The 4,866-nt window shown below is 47.6% G+C and overlaps 1 long non-coding RNA gene across 1 annotated transcript; it reads right to left on the minus strand.

Moving 5' to 3' along the window:
• Positions 1-229: 229 nt before the first annotated feature.
• LOC128136260 (uncharacterized) lies at positions 230-1,101 on the minus strand. Its single transcript, XR_008233303.1, has 2 exons — positions 1,006-1,101; positions 230-910 (listed from the first exon to the last, which is right to left on the minus strand). It is a non-coding gene; the product is annotated as an uncharacterized LOC128136260 (long non-coding RNA).
• Positions 1,102-4,866: the final 3,765 nt, after the last annotated feature.

Below are 4,866 nucleotides of genomic sequence, written 5' to 3' on the forward strand. Positions count from 1 at the left end.
AGAAAAGAAGAAACTAATAATGATAATGATAAACCTAATACAATGACAACAGCAATAATAAAAGCATTGGAATGTACAAATGATGCACAGTGCAATTGCTCACCACCCGCCGATCGACACCCAGCTAGTCCCCGAGCGGCGATTCCCTGCCCCCACTTCCCAGTTCCTATACTAGATGGGATGTCACATGGTATGGAATACCCTGTTGGCCACTTTGGGTCAGGTGCCCTGGCTGTGTCCTGTGCCAACTTCTTATGCCCCTCCAGCTTTCTCGCTGGCTGGGCATGAGAAGCTGAAAAATCCTTGACTTTAGTCTAAACACTACTGAGCAACAACTGAAAACATCAGTGTTATCAACATTCTTCACATACTGAACTCAAAACATAGCACTGTACCAGCTACTAGGAAGACAGTTAACTCTATCCCAGCTGAAACTAGGACAGTATCCACCCCTTCTTATTCTATACCATTGACGTCATGCTCAGTTCCCATACCTTTAGTTACATCCCGGTCAATCATCATCACCTTTTCCATCCCTTTGAGACATATGAACAACGAGATATATATATATATATGTATATATGTATACACACACAGAGATATCATTCCTTTAGTTTATGGGTTATGTTCATTAAATGTTCGTTGAGTTCATTTAGTTCCCGACTCTGGGCTCCATCTGTCATACCAGTCTTTCTAGGCAGGAGGGATGGTGCAAAGTCCTCTCAGTCGGTAGAGCAGAATTGGGCTTCAGTGCGGTGTGACGAGCAGGTGACATTAGACGCAGCAGGAGGATGGTGTGCACCGTTGGATCGTTGCATGCTTGAGTCAGTTCTGGTTCCATCACTACTGCACTTTGCTCAGTTTTATCACAGTTCTTTCTTGCTTGATCTAAGTGATTCTTACTATAGTACTATGGATATAGCATATAACAATTATAGTAAGGATAACATACAGTAGCAGGGTTATATAGCAACTAATATACAGTTTAATTCTGGCTATTCTCACCTAAAATCAAATCCCCTTGAGGCACACATCGGACTTCCCCATCTTTTCGCATCACCCACCAAGTGCACCCAGGCCCTTGAGCAAAAGCAATCCCATGAATGGGTTTGTGCCTGAGGCAGGAGTAACCCAGACTGTCTTCCCTAACATATTTTTTATGTATGTGCACTACAGGTACTTTATCCCCTTCTACAGTACGTAAAAATTCTGACTGGGCAGGGCCACCCCGATTGGCAGATCCTCTGGTGTTGACTAACCAGGTGGCTTTTGCTAAATGTGTATCCCAATGTTTGAAAGTTCCACCCCCCATTGCTCTCAATGTAGTCTTTAACAGTCCATTGTATTGCTCAATTTTCCCAGAGGCTGGTGCATGATAGGGGATATGATACACCCACTCAATGCCATGCTCTTTGGCCCAGGTGTCTATGAGGTTGTTTTGGAAATGAGTCCCGTTGTCTGACTCAATTCTTTCTGGGGTGCCATGTCGCCACAAGACCTGCTTTTCAAGGCCCAGGATAGTGTTCCGGGCAGTGGCATGGGGTACAGAATATGTTTCCAGCCATCCGGTGGTTGCTTCCACCATTGTAAGCACATGGCGCTTGCCTTGGTGAGTTTGTGGGAGTGTGATATAGTCAATCTGCCAGGCTTCCCCATATTTATATTTCAGCCATTGCCTTCCATACCACAGGGGTTTTAACCGCTTGGCTTGCTTAATTGCAGCACATGTTTCACATTCATGGATAACCTGCACGATAGCGTCCATGGTCAGGTCCACCCCTCGATCACGAGCTCATCTATATGTTGCATCTCTTCCCTGATGGCCTGAAGCATCATGGGCCCACTGAGCCATAAATAGCTCACCCTTATGTTGCCAGTCCAGGTCCACCTGAGCCACTTCAATCTTGGCAGCCTGATCCACCTGCTGGTTGTTTTGATGTTCTTCAGTGGCCAGACTCTTGGGTACATGAGCATCTACATGATGTACTTTTACAACCAGATTCTCTAGCCGGGATGCAATATCTTGCCACAGTGCGGCAGCCCAAATGGGTTTACCTCTGCGCGGCCAGTTGCTCTGCTTCCATTGCTGTAGCCACCCCCACAGGGCATTTGCCACCATCCATGAGTCAGTATAGTGATAAAGCACTGGCCACTTCTCTCTTTCAGCAATATCTAATGCTAGCTGGATGGCTTTCACCTCTGCAAACTGACTCGATTCACCTTCTCCTTCAGCAGTTTCTGCGACTTGTCGTATAGGACTCCATACAGCAGCCTTCCACCTCCCATGTTTTCCCACAATGCAACAGGACCCATCAGTGAACAGGGCATATTGCCTCTCATTTTCTGGCAGTTTATTATACAGCAGGGCCTCTTCAGCACATGTCACCTCCTCCTCTGGCAACATTCCAAAATCTTTGCCTTCTGGCCCGTCCGTGATCACTTCCACAATTCCTGGGCAACTGGGGTTTCCTATGCGAGCCCACTGTGTGATCAGTGCAATCCACTTACTCCACGTGGCATCAGTCACGTGATGTGTAGAGGAGACCCTCCCTTTGAACATCCAGCCCAGCACTGGCAGTCGGGGTGCTAAGAGGAGCTGTGTTTCAGTACCAACCACTTCTGAGGCAGCTCGAACTCCTTCATATGCTGCCAATATCTCTTCTTCAGTTGGAGTATAGCGAGCCTCGGATCCTTGATATCCTCGACTCCAAAACCCCAGGGGTCGACCTCGGATCTCCCCTGGTGCTTTCTGCCAGAGGCTCCAGGTAGGGCCATTCTCTCCGGCTGCAGTATAGAGCATGTTTTTAACGTCTTGTCCTGCCCTTACTGGTCCAAGGGCTACTGCGTGAACAATCTCCTGTTTAATTTGTTCAGAGGCTTGTTGTTGCTCAGGGCCCCATTTAAAATCGTTCTTCTTCCGGGTCACTTGATAGAGAGGGCTTACAATTTGACTGTAATTTGGAATATGCATTCTCCAAAACCCCACGACACCTAAGAAAGCCTGTGTTTCCTTTTTATTAGTCGGTGGAGACATAGCTGCTATTTTGTTGATCACATCCATTGGGATCTGACGATGTCCATCTTGCCATTTTATTCCTAAAAACTGGATCTCCCGTGCAGGTCCCTTGACCTTACTTTCTTTTATGGCAAAACCGGCTTTTAGAAGGATTTGGATTATTTTCTTTCCTTTCTCAAAGACTTCTTCTGCTGTGTTGCCCCATACGATGATGTCATCAATGTATTGCAGGTGTTCCGGAGCTTCACCTTTTCCCAGTGCAGTCTGGATTAGTCCATGGCAAATGGTGGGGCTGTGTTTCCACCCCTGGGGCAATCGATTCCAAGTGTACTGGACGCCCCTCCAAGTAAAGGCAAATTGTGGACGACACTCTGCTGCCAGAGGGATTGAGAAAAACGCATTAGCAATGTCCATTGTGGCATACCACTTGGCTGCCTTTGACTCTAGTTCATATTGAAGTTCTAGCATATCTGGAACGGCAGCACTCAGCGGTGGCATAATTTCATTCAGGCCACGATAGTCAACTGTTAGTCTCCACTCCCCATTAGACTTTCGCGCTGGCCATATGGGACTATTAAAGGGTGAGCGAGTTTTGCTGATCACTGCTTGGCTCTCCACTTGGCGAATCAACTTGTGGATGGGAATCAGAGAGTCTCGGTTGGTGCGATATTGCCACCAGTGCACCGTCGTGGTAGCAATTGGCACTTGTTCTTCAACCCTCAGCAACCCCACAATCGAAGGGTCTTGAGAGAGACCAGGCAGGGTAGACAGCTGTTTAATTCCCTCCATCTCCAAGGCAGCTATACCAAAAGCCCATCAATACCCCTTCGAGTCCTTAAAATACCCTCTCCTGAGATAGTCTATGCCAAGGATACACGGAGCCTCTGGACCAGTCACAATGGGGTGTTTCTGCCATTCATTCCCAGTTAGGCTTACTTCAGCTTCCAATACAGTTAACTCTTGGGATCCCCCTGTCACACCAGAAATACAAATGGGTTCTGCCCCTTTATAACTTGATGGCATTAGACTACACCGTGCACCGGTGTCTACTAGGGCCTTGTACTCCTGTGGGTCTAACGTGCCAGGCCATCGAATCCACACAGTCCAATAGACCCGGTTATCCCTTTCCTCCACCTGGCTGGAGGCAGAGCCCCTCTAATTCTGGTCAGAGTATCCAGTATTCACTTCTCGTAAAATTGGCTCAGAAGTCCCTTCAGGAGGATCAGAAATAAGATCAGCCCTTCTACTCTGTTTGGAAACCGGAGCGGCATTTTTCCTGGTAGAATCCCCTTTTGTGGTGGTTTTTCCTCGCAGCTCACGTACCCGTGCATTTAGGACCGAGGTAGGTTTTCCATCCCATTTCCTCATGTCCTCTCCACGATCACATAGGTAAAACCACAGGGCACCTCGCGGTGTGTACCTTCTATATTCTCTCTCTTGGGCAGAGGAACGCTCACTCCTAATAGCTGAGACATTGGTCCTTACAGGTGGGGAATAGGACATATCCTCTTTGAATTGCTGGAAATCCTCGGACAGCTTCTCCACAGCTGAAATGCAGGCTTGTAGGGAGGAGGAGAGATTTTCTTCGTATTGACGGAGTTGACGAGCCACTTCATCCACTGTCGGTGCCTCTTCGTCTTTCCAGGTCATTATTGCCAGTGAGTTGGCATAGGACGATGGTGCGCTCCGTACAAACTTCCGCCACATGGGTCGTGTGCATTGGACTTCGTCTGGATCTTTGGGTAATTGTGGGTTGTCCGGATCATGATGAATCGTCTCTAGCACAGCTAATTCCCTCAGATATTGGATACCTCTTTCCATGGTTGTCCACTTGCTTGATTGACATATAA

This window comes from Harpia harpyja, chromosome W (assembly GCF_026419915.1).
Source record: "Harpia harpyja isolate bHarHar1 chromosome W, bHarHar1 primary haplotype, whole genome shotgun sequence".
In the NCBI taxonomy this organism is placed as follows: domain Eukaryota; kingdom Metazoa; phylum Chordata; class Aves; order Accipitriformes; family Accipitridae; genus Harpia; species Harpia harpyja.